At 45.4% G+C, this 21779-nt stretch overlaps 1 long non-coding RNA gene across 1 annotated transcript; it reads right to left on the minus strand.

The window, feature by feature from the left end:
- Window positions 1–281: 281 nt before the first annotated feature.
- Window positions 282–19101, minus strand: LOC137863294 (uncharacterized). The gene is made up of 5 exons (XR_011100843.1): window positions 13492–19101; window positions 8120–13439; window positions 7253–7364; window positions 6315–6416; window positions 282–4527 (listed from the first exon to the last, which is right to left on the minus strand). It is a non-coding gene; the product is annotated as an uncharacterized lncRNA (long non-coding RNA).
- Between the last annotated feature and the right edge of the window lie 2678 nt (window positions 19102–21779).

Consider the following 21779-nt stretch of genomic DNA (forward strand, 5'->3'; position numbering starts at 1 on the left):
GAGACTTAAGCTCGTGCTTAAAGTTAAGCTTGTGGTTAAGTGATTTGCTGGTGAATTTAGGCTCTGGAGTATTTGGCCGAATTGGGCCTAATGGGTTTGTCCCGGTGGAGTAGTCAGATTTGTAGGAAAGCTTAAGAAAATAGTTCTTAAATAAATCACATAATTTCAGAGGTTCAGAAAAGTATGATTTTTTTTCTGCTTCAGGTATAGTTTTGCAGGGAGGGTGGTCTTATTTTATCAGGTGAACATATCTTTGTTACATACGTGGACAATTTATACCTGCAAACTGCACCAGCTCTTTCTCTCCTCCCTCCCCAGCACACAAGTCCAAATAAGTGTTCCTCACAAATGTATTGGCAGAACAAAAGGTTCTTCATGAACAATATATTTATTGTTCACATTTAGAAAAATAAATACATTTTTAAAACATCCAAATTGAACCAAGGGAGTTGGGGGGGGGGGGTATAAAGAAGGGATTAGTTTTCCTACCATAACACCTTCTTAAATTAACATTATTACTAAACAAAGGCACGTCAGAAGACACTTTTAATTAAATTGATTTATGGGAGAATTCAATGGATTTCTGCCAGTTTACACCAGGAGAGATTTTGACCCTAGGTGATTCTGTGTGTGGGAGAGATGTGTACCTCTCAGATAGGGGCTTCAGGGGGATCTTTCTGTTTCAGTTTTAGATCATCAATCTCTAGTCGTGCTTATCATACAGCAAATCCTTGAGGTACCTTTACAGTTTTATCATAGATTGTCCTCGCTTGAGATGATTCTTTCTTTAAATAATAAAAACCTGAAAAAGCCAAAACTTGTATATGTTTGCTTGTTATGAGCATTTTGTAGGGGTTGAGGGTAGAGAAGCATCTCACCAGGTTAAAAACTTTTCCTACGGTGACCAGCACTGAGGAGAGAACAGTATGGAGGAGCACATGAAGGCATTGCACAGGAATACCTCTGCACGGCTTCTCTTAGAAAATTCAATTCACTCTGTGGACATTTTTCCTCTATCTAAGCAGCTCTTCACATCTGGCAGCTTCTCTCACCCAGCCTTCTTCCCAAGACCCTCCTGCTTTTCCAAAAGAGGTCCTTATAATCCTCAGCAACCCCTTCATCTTCTCCACTTCAAGCCACTTCAGAAATGTCTGCCCAGAGCCTGTCCCTGGTACCACAGCCAGCTAAAAGCAGACCATGTGGATGAGACCAGATGCCCTCTCATCCCTATCTGCAAGCCTCAGATCCTGGAAGCTCCTCTTCTTTGTGCCATTGTGAGGGCAGATATTTGTCTTGAACCAGGCCCATAGGTTGAGAAAAAATAAAAAAAATGCAACCTGCCAGCACCAACTGGACTGATGGGTTAAGCCAATGTAGAAATGTGAAGAATGACTGCAGCAGGTCTCGCCAGGTAGGCCAGAAGCCAGCTGATGTCTTGAGTGGTTGTTTTCCTGCAGCTGCCTTCGTTCCTGCTGGTAGACCTGTCCAGCTTCTCCAGGAGAGCACAGAATAATTCCTTGCTGTGCTTCATCCCTTGGCAGCCACCTGAGAGCACAGCAGAGGGTTTAAGCAGGTACCTTGGTCCCTGCTGCTTCTCAGATCTTCTCATGCACAAGCTGCAGCTTAGGCTTTATGCCAGGGTTTATGGCCATTGCCGTAGGATTGCAGTGGGACACTTACATACACATCAGGTAAAAAAGATGCAGGCTTTCTGCTCCTTACCAGCAGTCTCCTTTCTCCCTTCTCCTTCTTAAATTCCTCTTCCACTCTTGCTGGGAAAAATGCTGGGTCTGTGCATCACAAACCTCGTCCAGCAGAACATCCAAACAATCCATGAGAAGACGCCTTGGACTCTGTTCTCTCTGCTGCAGCCAAGGTCTCATTGACTGGTGGAAAAGAGCACTGAAAAGCCTTGCTCTGTTGCTACATGTGATTTGCATATCACAAAGCAGAGAGCTGCAGACTTCAGGGCCATTACAAGGTCCCAAAACCTCTTCTGCACCTGTTTTTGGCACCAGCCAAAAAGGGCATGCACTAGTCCAGGAGGAAAAAGACAACACTAGATCAGGTCACTCTCTGAAAATTAAGGTCTTTTTTTTTTTTTTTTTTTTTTTTGACGGTGTTTCTTCACTCCATTGTCCTGTTACTGTCTCATCCACACAGAGAAGCAGCTCTGCTATTTTCTTGGAGTCCATCCCAGCACGCTGGCTGTAACTCTCTGCTCTGTTTTTGTTCCCTCGTTTTGAACCGATGACGTGCCCCACCGTCTTCATCAGATATAACTTTTGTCACCCTGTTTGATGGCGGTCTGAACAACATGATCCTTTCCCTCACTGGAGTTAAAAGACTTTATGACTTGGATCAGTTCCACCCACTGTCCAAGACTGATACAAACAGGGAGTGCATTGACTTTTGTTAAAATTTTACATTTGTTAAGCTTCTGCTGCATGTCCAGCCTATTCACCTTCCTGACACACAATCGAGTTTCCTCTCTGCATACCACACAAGCAGGTGACATACATCCAAAAAATGCAGAAATAATCTATTGATCCTGAGCTTTCAGAAACATGTATGTGCAGAAGCAAGGAGAAAACATTTCCTCTTTCCAACCTTCTCTTGGGCAAACAGGTTTTGGTGCGAAGAAAGTACACACACAGATTCTCATAACACCATTGCTGTCATCCTGGAGAGGCAGGGAGGAACAGTAGATTAAAAGTCTTCTTGTTTCTTTTTTCTGAATGCTTTGTTCCCTCCCTAGGCTCTCACCTGCAGCTGGCAACAAGCTGAAAGCAGACCTGCAGGGGCAACCTCAGCAAGATTTGCCATGCGAGCACAGCCAAGCCTCCAGACAAATTCCCAGTTCTTTCACTCAGCTGTTCCTCTCTCCACATGACTGGATGTTGCCTCTCAAAAGTGACTCATTACAGAGGCATTTTGCATTTTTGGGGGGTAGATACAGCTACTCATTATGTGTGTGTAAAACACTTAGCACAATGGGCTGTGATCCCTGTGGGTTGGCTGTAGGCTCCGCTCCAAAGCAAACACATAACCCCACCACACAGCCCTGCAACTCACATAAGAACCTGTGAATTTTTTTGGCACCAGAAGGGATCACGTTGAAGTGCAAAGCTCCTGCATTTTAAAATGCCCCTGGATTTGGCCATGCATCTTTTCAGGACCTCCACATGCACACACATCAAGTTACACAGCTTGATCAGAGGGCCATATGGTGTGGGGGAAAAGGAGATATCTCAGGGAGAAAAGTATAACTATGGCCAGAATATACATATACACAGTTGCATTCCCATATTTGCTGCTAAAGGATGATGTATAAAGAGGATTTAGAGGTGATTTGTACTGGAGACACTCAGAAAGAGTGAGGCATTGCTTTTGCTGAGAGGAATCAGGTTTAAGTTATCCAGAGGAAACCTGTCAACACTGCTCTTATCAAGTGCCGAAGGATCACTCCTCTCCTGAAAGTAAGATTCTGCTTTACTTCGAGCCTTGGAAATTATTTAGTATTTTTCCTGTTTTCCTTGTTTTAAGAATGCAATAAGTAACTGAGCATTTTGCAACAACATACTTATTCAAGATAAAGAATTATTTTTATTTATACAGCAATTTGTATGTGGACAAAAATAGCTTTTTCTGAACAACTTTAAGAAGTTTCATCTTTTTGGCTCTTTGGAACAGTACAGAGCAGGGCACTCTAAAACTTTTAAAACAAAAGATTTTTATTTTTTTTTTAATGAAACATCAGGACATGAAACTCCAAACCCACTGAAATATTGAGTTATGCAATAATGCTGTAATGTCTCTGCTTCTTCCAAATAAGCATTGGATGAAATGGGCACAGTACTGGAGTGCTCTGAGCCTGTGACAAAGCCTTGCTCTCCACCTTTAGCTCCCTGGGCACCACGGATGAAGGCAACGTGAAGCTGAGGCCATGGAGGGCACTGGCAGAGGAAGGCTGCAGCACTCAGCACTGAGACCTCAGGGAAAGCAGAACCATCCTGCACAAAGCAGAATTAGCCAAGACCTTGCCTTGAAAAGCAGGCTGCCAGCTAAAAAAGAGTTAAAGAGTATGAATTTTCATTTGGAGCAAATGATGTTCGTGGAATATATGAAACATCTATTACCAGACATCGATTTCTACCATATGGCAAATGCATTACTTTCTTTTCTAAATACACTTGCAGCTACAGGCTCACACCTCGCTGTCAGCTATTACACTGTGACAGAGAAGTCCGCTTTGATGAAATGCATCGGTCTGGCAAGCTGAGGGTGTTCAGACAGCGGTACTAACGCGGGGACTCGCTGTTCTCATCCAGTCCCTGTCTCTGAATTACACCACGCAGCCTGCAGTGCATCCGTGACGAGGGAACGTCTTCAGCCAAAGTGTCGCTGTGATTAAGCAAGCTAATTCAACTCAGATAAGTTCTTCAAATCATTTCTAAAGCTCCAAGCAGGCTTTCAACGAGGATTTGTTTTGGCAGGTCTCAGTCTTTTCTATCTCATCATCATATGCTGCAATGGAAAAGAAAGATTTCAGGGCTCTCTTTCCTGGCTGTTAAAACAGGAGGGAGGCCTCTCAAATTCATTTGCAGTTCACAGGTTGGAAACATCTGATCTGAGCGGCTCAGTTGGTTTACATTTCTTATTCTCAGCAAGAAATGCATCAGGAAAACTGCCCTGCAATATTTTCAGTGTAGCTGGAAGCAAGGTCCGCTGGATTTCACTTCTTAAGGTACTTCCAGCTTAACCCCTCTGAATGGATAACATTCAGAAGAGCAGAAGAGAAGCAGAGCACAAGTCACAGAAATTCTGGACAGCACAGATCCAGCTTCAAACAGGTGTTTTTTTTCTAAGCAAAAAAATATGACATCCAAATGTGTCTCCTAGTGACTCAATTTGGCCCAGCTACACAGAAAAATCTTGTCTGTTTTTCTCTGGCTCGTGCCTCTAAACCTGCTAAGTACCTTTCCCTTGTTATTGCCATCAGCCTTGCCTAGGACTTACACTGCGATCAGATTCAGAGTTTTGATGTGACCTTCTAAAGTTTAATCTCCTTCCTCCCTGACAGCACAATCATAATTATTGATATTAGCTGACATGCACTTGCTGATTAAATCTAAAATAAATACTAATTGCCAATGCATCATTAAAAAGCAAAGACAGCATCTGACTCCAGGTCAAGTGTGGGCAAAGATCCAATCACAATTAAAGAGAAACCCTGCCTTGGTGATGAATTTGGTGGGGCTAGCACCTTGCAGGTTGTTTGGGGAGATTTTGGGAATCTCTGTGATGCCAAAAGTCTAAAAGCGTCTATCCTTGTGGGGCAACACACCAAATGTGCACTTTTAGTGCAGCACAGCTGGGTGAGCTGCCTAAGGCCAGGACAACATGAAACAAGTCCCCTGCTGTTCAGTTCAACCCCGTGCGCCATCTCTGGTACTGATACCCAGCCTATAAAGACAATATTCACCCTAAGGGGTCTGCCTCTGCACTAGTGTGGGCACAGGATGAAAGCTACATGCATAGTTTCATGATGCTTTCTGGACCTGTTTGCCCACCACGAGTTGTGCTGCGTCCCAGCGTCCCGACGTAAACGTCGAACGGGCTCAATCAGCAACAAAAAAAATCCTAGCGGCCCTAACAGCTTGCATCTGTGTTTGGCTCTTTTTTTTTTTTTTGTTTTCTGAAGCTTTTTCTTGTCTTTTAATAAGGAGTTCAGGCCCGTATCTCTCTCACCCCAAAGCTGATCCAGCCACTTACGGGATTCTCAGTGAGATCATTCAGGAAATATTTCCAGTTGGAGGTCTTTGCTTGGGGATTTTTTATTTATTTTGTCCTGTGCTTGGCATAAGTTACAGGTGCTTTTCCTATTTTGGATGGAAATGATATTAAGCAGTATTCCTAAAGGTCCTTTTGGCTTTTTTTTTTTTTTTTAATTTGCCAAAAAAGCTTTTGAAGGAACATCCTCCCCTGGCCCCCAGTCTGACAGGATTCCCTGACCTGCATAACGCTGTCCAGATTGAAGCATGAGAAACATTTCGAAAATGAACTATGCTGAAGTCTGGGAGTTATTAGCTGCCAAGAAATCCCAAAAGCTTTTAAACCTTGTTTGCAGCTGCAGAGGAGGAAACCTAGGTGCTATTCTTAGAGGAATTGAACAGGAACTGTAAATTCAAGGCAACTCGCTGCTAAAATACAAAGGTAAAGAATTAAAACAGACTTCAGAAAAGAGAACCCAAGCCATAATGATGCCAAAGTGACTGATTGAAAAGGAAGTTAAAAAAAAAAAATCAGTATACCTAGCTGGGATATAAAATTCAGAGTGAGGCAAAGCAGCACTTTCACTGAAATTCTGTGTCCTTCGTGGAGGGCTGCAGATCTGGGAGAGGAGGCTGGAGAGCCTGCAAAGCTGAGAGATTTGTACTGCACTCCTGGCACAAAGAGGCAAAGACCAGACTCATACAGCCAGCCCATAAACATCTACGTGAAGGAACAAAACATTTCTCCAGGCCCACTGCAGCCTCAGAAAATCAGGTCCTGTCCAGTTGCCTTATGTTCAAGCCCTTCAAGAGAAGCGTCCTGAAGGAACTTGTCACTTTCCACCATCTCCTCCAAGGACTCAAGGACTCCAGAAAGGCAAGCTAGACTCTCAAGGCAGGAGAATACTTTTGCACACCTGGCTTGTACTACTTTAAGGGAAATTACTCTTAGGAGCTAATTAAAATGCATGATTTCCCCCCTCTAGCTGTATAGATTAATCTATTTCATTTTCAAAAATCTCTTTTTTTTTTTCCCATCACTTCAAGTATTCAGAAGAGATTACATTATTACAATCACAACTTGGCCTCGGTCCCAGAGTACAGAGATGAAGAGAGAAAAGGCTTTTGTTGAGTGCACACACACACACACACACACACACTCACATGCGCACACACGCAAGCACCAAGCACTCAGCATAAGGGGTCGCTGCTATAGGGTACGTGAGAGCACGTTAATCAACTAATAGCTGGGGGGGGAGGACTCAATTCTTATGGCAGAAGCCATGGAAGTGAAAAATTTCTAGTGGAACATAAAGTCAATACAACAGAAAAAAAAAAAATAAATAAAAGAATGGGGAACAGGATGGAAAACTGTGAGTCAATTTTACATAAATATGTATATATGTATATATTTTAAGCAGGAAAAAGCATATGTCTTGGTCTCTCAGAAGCAATGGAACAGAAGGAACGATTTTTACCAGGGTTCAGTGGTTGCTGCTGGGCACTGCAGGGATGAACTTGATGGCAAGGTTGCATCCAGGTGAAAGCAAGGCCTCTCAGCCAGCCAGATCCTTCTGGCTCAATCCACAGCTAAAAGAGGTTAAACAGCTACTAATAAATCAGTACAGAGCAGTCCTAATGCAATGAGAGAGTTGCAAGGGGAAAAAAAAATGAGAAAAACGACATCTTATGTTAAGATGCTTTATTAGAGTGCAGCTATTCAAACTTCCCCTGGAAGGAACTAATCCCTTGAGGTAAAGGGACCAGATTTTCTGTCAGTTATGCCAAAGTGCTTTCTTCAAAATTAATGCAAGGGCTGGGAAGCTCACACAGTTAAACGAGAGCAGAACCGCTGTCCCTGCAGGATTCCTCCTCCCATTGCCGGCCTCCCTCTCCGCTGCAGATGTTTGGGGAGGGGAGGAGGCCGAGGCTGCGCTTCCACATCTATTAATATCACATCTGTACTCCCAGATTTCGTGGCAGGACGAATTTGATCTGGATCAAGCACAAAGGCATTTTTGTTGAATTAGCCCGAGCACATGATGTGATGTGCTCCAGTTGTAAGCTGGTTGCCCATCTTCTGTCAGGCTGAAGATGATGGACAGGACTGGACACAGCATAGAGGCTGCCAGGATAAAGTTACATCTCCAAAATACTTGAGTGTATTTGAAGCAGCCTGGTGGTTGTACAGGGTCAGGACTTTGTAAGGCAAGGACCGTGCCCTTTCTTTGGACACCTTAAATCCAGATGCAGAAGCTCATGGAACAAAGGCCACAAAAGCAGACTCTTAAAGCCGGAATCTTCACATGCAAAACAGTCACCATTCTCGAAAAGCCCATACTCACAAGAAAAAGAGACAAGCTGAGGATTAGATCCAAGTCTCTTCCTCTTTCTTGCTGAATCAGGGTCCCCAGTCGGCAGCGCTGCTAGTGCCCAAGACCTCCGTGTGCCCTGGCAGCGCAGCTCCCAGCGAGCCTACTGCTGAGGGGTCTTCCGAGGGGGGGCAGCAGCTCCGAGCACCAGCACTAATGACCAAAAAATTTCATTTCTGTATTTCATCGGAAGGATTTGGGTTTTTAAATTATATATTTAGTGAAAACACAAATAATTCATGAGTGTTTTCAAATACATGAATAATTCAAGCTGGAACAGAAATAGCTAAATCATCAGGGCCATCATCCTCGTAGAGGCATATAGCATAGGTTATTTCAAGTACATTTCACTGCAGGCTGGCACGTGCACATATTCTCTAATAAGCAGCTGCACCAGTGTCTTTTAGCCTCCACAAAACCCAGCTAGTCACAATATCCCAGACTGAGGACGCCTGCGATGCATCTGAGCCCTAGCTGAGCTCTGGGTTTAAGAGCAAGGACAGAACCAGTTTGAAATCCCATTTTATGGCTCCCCAAACCACATCTGAACCATGTGGTACGTGTGTGGCATTTAGGAACAAATTATCTGAACACCATACAACTGTTCGCTAATAGCTGACTCCGAACTCTAGCAACCAGCATTCCTGCATGCATATTTGTGGCCGGCATTGTGTAGACTTTGAGGCATGTATATTTGTTAATTTGAAGTCTGTGTATTTTGTGGGCAGCGAGGGTGTAACACTGAAACCATAACTTCATTGTGAAAAAGTTTGCACTTCATACATATATATTATGGAAATTTGGAATGAGCTGGATGGTCAGACACATTAGGAGGAGTTCTCAGAACAAAAGCTCACATTTTTAAGTAACTTTTAATGACAGTTTCCATTATCTTCACATCAACGGTTTTCTTTCTTTCTTTTTTTTTTTTAGTATTATTCCTCTTATTTTGTTTTCAAACTTTACTTTTAATTTCCAGTTACATTTATGTTAAGACTGCATTTTACATTTCATTTATCCCATTCCATCCAACAGCATCCCTTAAGGCCACTCTACATCTACTAATATAAACTGAAAACGTATGGCTATTTTGTCAGGTAATCAGGGACACATTCAGCCTCCTGAAAGAGCAGTGGTTTATCATTTAGGTTTGAAGCATAAAATGTTTGGAGGAAAAAAAAAAAAAAAAAAAAAAAAAAAAAAAAAAAAGGCCCTCCTTTGACATCCCATTTCTTGCTATTTTAGTGCACAATGCCAAAACTGTATTCCAGTACATGCATCACCCTGCCTCCAGCCTCCCCCTTGTTCTGGCCTTCACACCACGCCTGGTCAGCCTCATGCCAGGACGAAATTTAAAACTCAGACCCAGAGAACTGCAAATTCAGCATCACCAAAAAAGCCTGTAGCTGTTGTCACCTTAAGCTCTGCAAACACTGACAGAGAGGAAACCCAGCCAAATCTCACAATGAGCTTCATGTAGGAACATGGCTTTTGTTCATCCGGAGAGCTCAGCCAGGCCCAGGATGCTGCTAGCCTCCACACAGCGCAAAAAGACAAAGGAGAAAGTCTCAGCCCAGAAAAATGGAGTTAAGCATTCCTGTCTGTGAGCATTTCCATTAAGGACATTATACTGAACTCTCAGCGTGTCATCTTCAGGATACCCTTGTCCCACCGGGGACACAATCCCTCCATGCTCCTGGTAGGAGGAGACATTGGTGCTTCTGAGATGGCAACATCCTCCCACCACCCTCTTGAGAGCCCTGAATGATCAGCATGGGGAATATCTAACTTTAAGCAAAAAAAATAATTAGGTAAATCGCTGTCCCATGTACCACACTGCAGAAGAAGGCTTTCTGGGGTGGATTAAATGGCTATTTTCTGGCCAGAGATGACACAGGGAAAGGCAAAAAAAATCAGAGAAAAATATCAGATATAAGTGTAATGTTACATTAAAAGGAAATTAAGGAGTTACGGTATTGACTTATACAGTTATATCTGATGACATTTTACATTCCCTGCTTATTAGCCCAGCTGTGTCTCAGGTTTGGAAAAACTTGGATTCAGAACAACCAACAAAAAAAATCTGCGTGGCAAACGGCTAACACTGGGTGTGCTGGAGCCATGTCTTTCCTGATGCTCTGATCTTGGGAAATATAATGGCTCATTCATTCTCTCCTTTTTTTTTTTTTTCTTCCCTTCAGTTTTGTAGGAATTCTCCCATTGTAACAAGCCTTTGACCTAACCTCCATTTCTTCTAATACAGCCTGACATCTTCCCATCATATGTTAACAGTGTGTGTCTTCAGTGAAAGGCAAACCAGCGATGGTGCTCGGAGGCCTAAAGAAAAGCAACGTGGAGGAAGAAAGAAAGAGGAACCTCGACCTCGCTGGTCCTTCCCAGCAATCTGTTGCTCCAGCAACTGAAAATCAAACAATGATGTCAAGACGACGCAGCCGGCCACTCTAAACCCCGCATCCAGTTGCTAGAGCAACTAGTTTTTAAAGTAAGTGATGCAGAGAGTTTGTTTCTCAGTAGTTAAAAAAAATAATAAATTTAAAAAATAAATAAATGAGGGAGTAAATCAAGGCAGAGGATGTGTACCTTGGGCTGGGGGCTGGGCCTGTGCCGCAGCGCCTGCTGAAGGGTCGGGGCAGAGCAGCCTCCCGGGAGCAAATTGCTCTGCTTTTCCTTTCACCAGAGGAAATGCCAGAGAAGCGAGCGCTGCTGCCAGATGCCACATGGCCACCAAATGTTCCCCACCGGCTCAGCAGCGCGGGGAGGGCTGCCCGTCTCGCTTTCATCCCTGCTGCCCTCTGCCCCCCCAGCTGTCGCTGCCCGGCAGCCCCATCTGTCCCGCGGCCGTGGTTGTGCTGGGCAGCTTCCAGGCTTCAAATGAGGAGGACAGGTGCTGGGGCCACCCCTGTGCAGAAAGCCTCTCACAGCTCCTGCTGCCCTCCAGGCTTCTCCCCAGCCTCCTGGAGAGAGCTTTCTTGTCTGGAACCTCGCTTCCTGGCTTCCAGAGAGCTGAAAGCTATGGCAAGAAGGCACAGCTTTGGGATTTCACCCCTAAAACTCCCCCAGCACTCTGCTTCTGCCCCGACAGAAGATGGGAGGTGAGGGACAACCTTCATCCACGTTCCCTGCGCGGAGCGACCTCGCTGAGCTCAGCCACGCCGCTGACCTCCTAAGGAGATGCTTCTCCCCACACGCCTATGGGGAGCGACGTGATTAACTCTTCCACTGATTCATCCTTATCCATTTATCTAATAGAAACCATTTCGTACTCCATTAGGCCCTTGCCCTCACTGAGTAATCCCCGGTTGTATCATGCCTTGGAATTAGTCTGTAAGGTCCTCAGGGCAGGGATCATGCCTTGGAAGGTGCCTCGCAGACTTTAGGCCACTGCTAAATTAATAAGAACGTAATAAAAGTATTAGAGAGCGCTACCGAGGGAGGTATTGTTATGCCCCAGAGGCAGCATATCTGGTTAACAACCCTGAAAAGAAATGCCAACAACATTAGCCTCTGCCCCTACATCCCTCTGCCTAATGTAAAATTAAATAGCTACAAATTACCTATCTATTTTTCTATCTGCCTAGGCAATTAGCCCACGCTCATTACTGGACATATGGGGATATATCCAAGCGCTCATCAAGACAGGAGGCACAGCACGTAACGTGGCACAAGTGGGTTCTCCCAGGCCTTCAAGCTCCATTATAAAACATAGCATTAAACCCACAATACATTGGACCATTAGCGGAGGTCAGGAAAACCCTGCCTCATCCTAGGGAAGGGGGAAAACCTGCAAAATCTGGCAAGAAAAGCGTCCAAACAACAAACCAAGAGCCAACAGTGGCAAACAGGCTGTGAGAGCCCTCTCAAAGTGCACGGAGGATGAAGACAGGCAGCCAGGGATGTTTATTCATATGGGAAAGGCGAACACCAAACTACAGGCAAATACGGCTCAGTGCATTTATTTGCAATTAAAGCACGTGCATACATCTCCATGAAGATGAGGTGCACCCTACTGACTAGCGAGCCTGCTGCCAACAGTGCCTCGTCAAGGATAAATCCACAGAACTGCAGCAATGGGATAATGGAGCATCAAGAGAAATATTCCCTGGGAACACCCAGCCAGAGGCTGCCCGGTCAGCAGCAGGGAACGAAACCCCCCTGGATGCCCTGGTGGGGATGATGGCTGCTTCGGGCAGTGCAGCAGCAGCCCCACACGCCATGGCTCCATTAAGCAAAGACTGCTGTCGCGAATGCACTTTAATCCAGTTAAGTTCAAGCCCTCCGTTTTTACAGTTTGACAGTAATGCTATATTTTTATTCAGCGCAGGATCAGAGGTCTGACGAAACCTCATGTTGCCAACATAAAAGTGGAAGGAGCTTTAGCTAATCCCAATGAAAACCAAGTCCACTTCTTTCTCCCCACACCCCTCCTGTAAAGAAATAAAATGCAAACCCCACGTTTGACTCTTGGAAAGGAAAATTCCCTGCTGTCCTCAGATGGTTAAAACATGCAGCTTTAGCAGGCTGCATAAGGAATAGTAATTACATACCCTTCACCTCTTGCCAGCTTGGGTTTTTTTGGTGTTGGTTTTTTCCTTTTTTTTTTTTTTTTTGTTGTTGTGAGGTTTTGTTCTAAGTCTTTCAAGTGTTCAACTGTTCTTTTTTTTTTCCCCAGTTATGTTTCTGAGGGAGCGAATCTCACCCTCCATGGGAAAGGGTGGGTTGGGGAGCATAAAAATAAGAGAAGGGAGTTCACAGCCTGCATCCATGCCATTAAAAAGAGAAAGAGAGAGAGAGAGAAGGAAAGCCCAGGGCTGCAGTGGAGTTAGCCTGGCCATAGTAAAGGAGCAGGTGTTGTACTGAGTTAATTTGTCTGGGAGGAGACCTGAGCAAATCCCAGCAGCCCTGCTGAGCAGAAAAGCTTTGCTTGCTGACACAAAGCCCTCCCTGCTGCAGCATCGCTCTTGCTGTCTTCCCTTCCCTCCTGCTCAGCTTCTAATTGCAGGGCTAACGTCCCCTGACAAGTGCCCCCCAGCAGCCCTATCTCCCACCCTCCCTGCCCCAGCCCTGAGTATTACAACCTTCAGAGCAGCCCTGATGCACCAAGAGCAATGTTGCTGGCCGTTATGGCATCGTTGTGATGCCTGGTGCAGGGAGCAGAGCAAACGGGGCTCCAAAGATTCCCCCTTTTGAGGCTGCAAACCCAGGAGCCACATCAAAGCCGGCTGCGTGTCTGATGCTTGCTGTGAGTGATGGTGTCAGGGAGGGTCCTCTCTGCCTGCCTGCCACGCCGTGAAGACGTGCACTGCCGGCACAGCCCCCAGCCTCGCCACAGGCTGAGCCTCAATTACGAGGCGGGTCTGGGGAGCAGCAAGCCAAGGCAAGCGAAGGTGGGAAGCGAGGTTATTTATAAAGTTATTAACATAGGGAGCTGGTCCTCACGGGACAGAAGAAAAACAATCTGATACCGTCTTCTGTTCACAATGAGAAGAGGTCCAGGCTCAACAAGAATAGTCCCAGCAATTCTCACTCCCAAATGCATGCCCATAGAGCAGCACTTCCCCAGGGCTTTTACACACAAATCACTGCTTCCACCTGGACAGCAGCACCTCCTCTTGCTGCTGGTGATTTACACAAAGCACACAGAGCCCAACGTGGCAGCAGGACTGAAGCCAGCACCTCCAGAAGCTGATTTTCCCAATGGTGTGAAGAAGTGCTAAGGCTTCTCCACTACTCATACCATAGCAAGGCAGATTCATTGGAAGAAGATGATGTGTGCTGGGTTGCTCGAACCCCAGCTGCACCCACCCAGGTGCCAGCCAAACCACAGCGAGCTGTGGCCACCACCAGCCACATGGAGGGTGCATAGGAGGGGACAAGGCAGAGGTAAGAAGGGTGTTCCTGGTCCGTCCTCAGCTGCACCAAGCCCTTCACACTAAGTGGTTTATAAAGGCACTTTGGGGAGGGAGAGAAGGTGCCCATCAGACAAGAGTTACAAGAATTATACACACCCACATCGGTTTCTGTAGGAGTGACGGCTTCTGCGGTGCACTTAGGAAGCAAAGGAAGATTACAGGGCACCATCAAGCAGCGAGGGGAACCCCGTTCAAAAAGTGCCCAGAGATTTCACTGCACGGCAGAGCTGAAACAAAAGGCACCCTTTTAAGACACAGTGAATGGAAAAGAGCATTGCAGAGGAGAGGGAGGAGCTGTGGGGATGGATGAGAGCAGCTGGAGAGGAATTCCAGGGGGATGTATAGACAGGCAGTCACAAAGTCTGTTAATTATTTAAAAAATAAACGAACACAGAAGAGGATGTCCTGGTGAGGAGGGGGAGGCAGGACATCGGAGGGTCCATCAATTATACACAAACCAGCACAGGGACACAGCAAATAAGGTCTCAGTGGGCACCCTTGGGGCTCAGGCGATGTCACCAGAAGCTGGCTCTGTCCCACCCCCATGTCACAGCATGGTGCCTTTGTGTCCCCTCCTTACCCCTGCTTTGTGTTGTGCAGCTGGTGCCTGAATCCACGAGGGGAAGCAAAGTGCCAAGCACGGCTCTGTGGCTATGGCTGGTGCTGCTAATTGCATTGCAACCCCTTTTTCACCTGGCACTGCTGCTGCACACAGAGAACCAGTCAGCTTGGGAGCCTCTCTGCTCGTTTTTGGGATGGGTTGGGTGTTAGGCAGAAGTCAACTGCATCCAGGTTACTGCCTCTAGACCAAGGGAAGCAAAAAACACACAAGGCAGAAGACTTTTAATGATTCATCTTCCTGACCTGAGCTTGAACTGCCATGGAGCAGTATCTCCAGAGCTGCAGATCCCCAGAGATTTCGATAGGATCACGCTGCACACAACGCTGCTGAGAACTATGCGACGTGGCCACCTACACTGACCCACAGAAATAATAGTCCAGGACTGTACTTTCCTCACTTTGTGGTGTGCTAGCACTTGTCAAATGCACTTTCTGCACATGAGGTGGTATCAAGACACTTAACACACAATGAGCACAAGAATAAATGGGATTCAATCAAAAGGCAAATTTCAGCTTGCTGAGCTCTCTGAAAGTGACAATAAAATACATCTCTCCCAGGAAAAAGAGCTGAATACCCTGCAAATCTTGTCTTTCCCTGGCGCAAGAGTCAAATATTTCCTTCTAAGAGCTCCATTAACAGACAACAATAAAAATAAAAAAAATAGCAAATGTATTTCTTCCCATTTTTAATATTTTCTAATAACTTCAGTGTTGAACTGAGATCCCAGCATCTTCATTGTAGCACTGCCCAGAAAATTTGCAGCTTAAGAGGGGAAGAACCATGTCAGGGCCAGCAGCAGTGCTCCTGCATCCCACACACATTTCTGTGGCTTTTTGGTAGGATGAAAATATATAAAATATTCACTAGAAACCAAAAGCACTGACTTGCTTTACGTATACCACCAACTAACCATCCAGCAAGAACCATTTTGGCTTCCAAATGGGCGAAGCTGGAATTAAAACTGTCATCCCGAAAGCATGGAGACCCGTGGCCCGTTACAAAACCTACACCCACCCAGGCTTTCTTCTCAAAGATGGTCATCCCAATTCCTCCTACTCCTCTGCTCTTATATTTGACATGAACTAACATCTTTTCTTTGAGTTGAGCTCCTCCTTAAAACACAGAAGCATGCAGCTCGCAAGCAAGAGGGGTCATGTGTGTTTGATAGAAACCACCCATATAACTGAAACCACAATTTTTATGATAAATCGGCAAATGGGCAAACATGCAAAACTGTATCTGCCATAATGATTTATTTAAAATAAACAAATCCAGCTGTGGTGAAATAACGAGTTCTCTGCAAACACACACACATATTCTGGCTATTTCATTACAAACATATTAAATCTAGTCCCTCAACTCCAGCTCTTGATGATAATTAAATACACATAAATGTACTGCAGTGAATTTGCTCCTGGTAATTTGCATAGCAGAAAATAATTATTCTGGCAATTAGATATGGTGCAACACACTTTGTCTTTATGTGCACCACAAATTTCTTCTGATGGTTTTGCATCACCCTTTAAGAGTTTAATTAATTGAGGCCCCCTTCCTATTAACAGCGTGATACAGTGGGTTCATGGTGGCTTGGCCTCCTGTCATTAGAGCTTTGCTTCATTTACATGTTTGGGACAACTTTCAACACTGCTGCTAGGGCTGGTGCTGCAAACCTCTTACTGCCTGTAAAGAGCCAGCTCGTTGCTGGAAGCAGAGTTTTCCATTTGTTATTTATTATTTTGGTCATTTGTCCAATTGTGCTGGCCTTGTCCAGTCATTACCCAAAGAGTGCCAGCGCATCCTTCAGATCAAAGAAACAAATCTGCTCGCTCCCCTCCTCTGCAGTCTGTTTGTCCTGTCGTGCACAGGGACGAGGCATCTCTGACCACGGAGCAGAGACTCAGACCTGCATCATTTAGGAGAGATGCCTCATCCCATCCTCAGCTTTTTAGCCCCCAGGTTTAGAAAGCAGTCCCCAGACATCAGCAGGAATGAAGGGGAGGATCAAATAGATGAGGAGCATCAAGGAAAGCAAAGCTACTGAACAGATTTGCAGGGCTGGGGTTTGTACAGCCAGCAAGCCCAGCCTTTTCTTCTCTAAAGGCATTTCTCTTTGAACGTTGGTTGTAAAAGCCTGAGAGAAAGCCTTCTCTCCCTCTTGAGGCTGCTTCCTGAGCTACAGCTGCAGCCTCCCCTGCACTTCAGCCCCCAGCCTGTGCTGAAGGGCACGGGATGCCTCGGGTTGCTTCCAGCACCCCTGATCTCAGGAGGGTCTCATTGCTCCAGCCCTTAAAGATGGGAGGGAGGCATGTGAGAGAAATAGGGATTAATTAAATCAAGAATTTTAGTAAATTTTTGAGTGCTGATTTGTTGCAGAACCACACACAATAATAAAGGAACAGGGCAGCAGCTCTTCAGAGAGCCCAGAGAAACAGAGACAAAATGGACAGCAAGAAATATTTAAGCAGTGAGACCATCACCAAGGGGAGCTTCTTCCCCTGCCCTCCTCTCCTGGTCCCACTTTCTTACAGCCTCAGAGCCACCCCAAGAGCATTGCCCCCTCTCCAGCCCCATTGCCCTGTCCTGCTCCATTTCACGGGCTTGGCAGTGACCCCCAGCTCTCATCCAAAGCCGTTTGTACACCCCACACACACCTCCTTTTTTGTTGTCTTTCACCCTCTGATTTTAATTGCAATTTCATGCATTTCCACAGCAAGTGAGGAAAAAAAGATGGCACAGAAACGGGGGTAAGATGGGCAGAGGAAAGCCATGTTTAATTCTTCCCTCTGTCACTGACTTCTCCTATAACCTTGGGCAAGCTACTTCACCTCCGTCCACCACTGCCTTCTTCAAAATATTGCCCAGAGAAATTTGTTGGGACAAATTGGACAGCTCACCCTCCAGACCCGCTGCAGCCCCGCTACGAGTAGCCCTGAGCCCACCTGAAGGTCAGGCAGGGCAGGAAGGGGGACATGGCCACCCAATGCTCCCCCAGCACTGAGACCCACTGCTGGGCTGTGAAAAAGAAGGGGGAAAAATGCGACAAAAGGCAAGAATAAAAAGACTTCCAGCCCAGAGCATGGTTGGGAAGAGCATACCCCTTTTTCTCAGGGTTACTCTTTTCTCTTTCTCTCTTTTTGGCCTGGCTCACGGCTGCCTGCAGCTCCCTCCGCTCGTTGCCTAGCACGGGCAGCATTCATGGCAAGCTGAGGTACACCATGGATGCTCCCTGGAAGCAGCTTGCTATTTCCTACCCAGATGTCCTTTATTTCGGTCAGTGTCACTGCTTGGAGAGGGACAAAAGCTCTTTATTTCCATGGCACTCATCTTCAGCTAGTGTAGCGACAGCCTTGCCTTACCTTCAGCTACGCTGTGCCCTAGACGAGTATGGTGCAGAGAATAATTCAAAACAAATCAAGAAGGCTAAACTTGTTAATCCTTCCATTCTGTAGGGCCGAAGGGTTATTTTACAAGCACAAATGCTCAGGCTGCACAGTTCTGCTCAAGTGCCCTGTAACAGTCAAGAACAGCTGAAGCAATTAGCAATGCCCCATCTCCTCCAAAAGGCATAAACTCCAGGGAAGGAATCAATAGGAAAACTTTACAATACAGAGCCCTTAGCTCAAGACACGTTTTAGGGATAAAGCTTTTAAAAGACAGGGGATAAGATGCTAGACTAAGACTTAGGAAAGGGCTGAACCCTATCCTTGTGAATTTGGCCCTGCTAGAGAGCCTCAGGTTCCCATCTGAGATGTAAGATAGTGATATTTGCTTCCTTCATGAAGTCATTTGGAACCCACTGACAGAGCAGGCTACATAAGCAGTGTACCTCTGAGTTACTTACACCATCCTATTATTTAACAGAGTAACAGTTCAGACATGCCAGAACAGACAGAGGAAAATGCTTCTACAAACTTCTAACCTCAAGCACAGCATACACAGGATTTCTGGCTGGGGGTGAACCATCTCCTCCTGGTTAGATTTTGCAAGGGATCTGTTCATGTTCACTTGTCCAGGCAGAAGGTTCAATTCCAAACTCCTGCAGTCCCGCATCTCCAAAAACTGCACTTTTTACAAACAGGAAAGATGAAATGCTCTCAAACAATTGCAGACTATGTGATCGATGGAGAGTCAGGTCAACCTCTCAAACACACCAACTGTATTTTTTGTTAACAGAACTTGAGTCCAGGTTTCCAAAATATTGTCTGAATAGCAATGCTTACCCACAGCTTTCAGATTTATGAATTTGCCTTTTATGAATCCGTATTTCACCTGAGATGTTTGTGATTTGTTTATGCCCTTCTTTGTCACGTGAGCACCAGACACCTCAGTCAGATAAAGTACAAAGACCAAGACTTAGAAAGATATCCTGATCATAAAAATGATTAATTTTTTACTCTCACAGGCCTTACTTGTTACTTCCACTGAAGTAAATGGGAGATTTGCCATTGCCTTCAATAGGGTGGAGCAGTGCCAGGGACTTTTGTCTGTTAATTCCTTGTGGATCATTTACAGCCTTCCAAGCACCACTGTAAAAATAAACTTCAGATTTTTAAAAAACCACACACACACACACAACAAAAAAACAACTGGAGTTAAAATGTGTATAAATACCCAGAGAGAAGCACTGGCATAACATCCCTACAGTATTTTCAGAATAGCTCATTATTTACTCATTAAATCAGTAAACGACAACCCCATTCTTCAGGACCAGCGGCACGTGCATTTGTCTCATCGGGGCAGGAAAAGACCAAATGATCTGTGATCCCAGGTATGGAGTTTGCTCCTGAATATCCACCGAGCCTGAGTAGAAAGAGCTGGGCTCTGAGCAAATAAACACAGAAAAACATTGGCCAAAAACCTCTGCACAGGGTTGCCGAGCATCTCTTCTTCATAACTTCTCTGCTGTTGACCAACGTTAGATGCCTGAACTTGTGATGAAGGGAGAAAAAGCAGGCTACCGGGGACAATGAGCAACGTTAAGTATTGAGGACGCTAAAATAGGGACAGAGTGTGAAAGCTCACCCACCCTCTATTTCTTCCACTTTCAATGTGCTCCTCCTATCTCAAATATTTGAGTGACACAAAAACCAACACTGGGATAGAGTTTGAGCATTTTTGCACCACGCTGTTACATATTTTCAGGCAGAACCCTTCTAAAAGTAAATATTTTTTCCCGCAGAAAGCATGTGAAATGTCACACGCTTGCGAACTTCCACAAATCAGCTACTGGGAGAGTCAAAAACTGCAGCCCTGGACGAAACCAAGGGCAATGCTCCTGGGTGAACCTCCACCATCTTGCTGCAGCCATTCTCATGTCAACTGCTTGGGAAAAGAGGGGCTAAGACAAAAGGGGAGCTGAAAGCCCAGCGGCTTGAATCAGAGCTATAAAAGGAACAAAAGTAGCAGCAACAAAACTCTAAGGGCTCCTTTGGCACCCAAGGAGGAAGCTTAAAATACAGCCAGTTTCTCTCCGCCTTTTTTCTCCCTATCTTCTTCTAAAAAAAAAAAAAAGAAAAAAGAAAAAAAAAAAAGAGGGAAAGAAAGAAAAAAAAAAGACTGCTTTTAGAAACAATCTCTTTCTGTGTAAGCTGTTGCCAGAGTCTGAGAGAATAAGTTTCTGTGCCAGCCCATTCACATGGCCAGGTGAAAAGAAACTCATTCCTTTACAGCCACACAACATCTGCTGAGAAAGTGGGATGGGAAACACCAAAAAGGGAGAAGAGAAGAGCCGAGGCCTCCAGGTTAGAAGGGCAGCCTGTTCCCACCAGGGAGCCCCTCTTTCACTTGCAGACAACTGCTGCATTTGACATTTCAATGGGAACTGAGGCAGAGCAGGAGGGAGGGAGGTGGAGGGGGCTGGGAGGGCGCACATAAAGGGAGCCGGGGGAGAAAAGCAAGGGGACAACAATTCTGCACCTCTTTCATTTCTGCTTTCATGTTTTCCCCCGTAATATGACAGTCGGGAGAAAGCAGAGAGTTTCTTTTTAAAATCAGACGGACAGGCAGAGGGTTGGCACTGTTAAAAACTCCGTCAGGATGAATCGATTTTATGGGGCTTACAGGGAAAAAAATCTTTTTCTTTTTTTTTTTTGTCACCCCCTTTTTTGTTTGTGTTTTCAATGAGAAGGAAAAAGGATTTACATAAAATAAACAAAAAGAATGAATAGCAGCAAGCCCTGCCATGGGCACCAACAGTGGATGCTTTTAGAAAAGTTACACGAATATTGCTGCAGTGTTCAGCATTGTCTGAGTGCTCGACACAGACACATTCATCCCGGGGAGGAATTCAACAGTCCCCATCACTTCATACAAGCCCCTGAATGAGAGCTGCATGCTTTTTTAATCTGCTTTATAGAAACTTTCATCCAAACACATCAGATTAGTTTGTAAGGGCTTCAAAGCAGCCCTGGGCTGTAAACGGGTATTATCTCCATTTTACAGAACAGGAAACTGAGGCCCACAGGGAATCACTCAGGCAGCGTCCAGAAATGAATCACTGGCAAAGCCCGGAATAAAACTGGCTCCCAGGAGCACCATGCTCATCTGCAATGAATGCAGAAACGGCCTTGACTAAATGAGAGCCTCTCCGCTGGGTTTTATGCCAAGCCCAAATATACAAACCAAAAATAATGCAAACAAGGCCAAAAAAATGAAATAGTGCCTTCATATCTAGCATCACTACGGATATGTTGTCACTGAAGCCCACGTACTGGGAAGCATGAAGGAACCTCCCAGCCTTTGGTGAGAAGATAAGCAAACAGCCAAGGTGGGAAGATTGCAGAAGAGCAGCGCAGGAAGGTTATGGGGTCTCCTTGGAGGGGTGAGGTGCAAATTGGGTTCAACTTCCCCAAATTGAAATGGGAAATGAGATTTTACATCCTCAGCCACTTCAGGTTTGCTTCCTTCCTAGTGAGGATTCCCATGAATTCCCACCATGGTCAGCAACGGAGGCAAACAACCAAAGAGAGCCTGCAAAATGAACATTGTGCTCAACGTGCAACATGCACTGTGCAGTACTCAGGGGTGCCTTGCTATATGCTTGGGATGAGGGGAGAACCTACAGAAAAGCCACAAACCCCTG

The sequence above is a fragment of the Anas acuta genome, chromosome 12, assembly GCF_963932015.1.
Source record: "Anas acuta chromosome 12, bAnaAcu1.1, whole genome shotgun sequence".
NCBI lineage: Eukaryota > Metazoa > Chordata > Aves > Anseriformes > Anatidae > Anas > Anas acuta.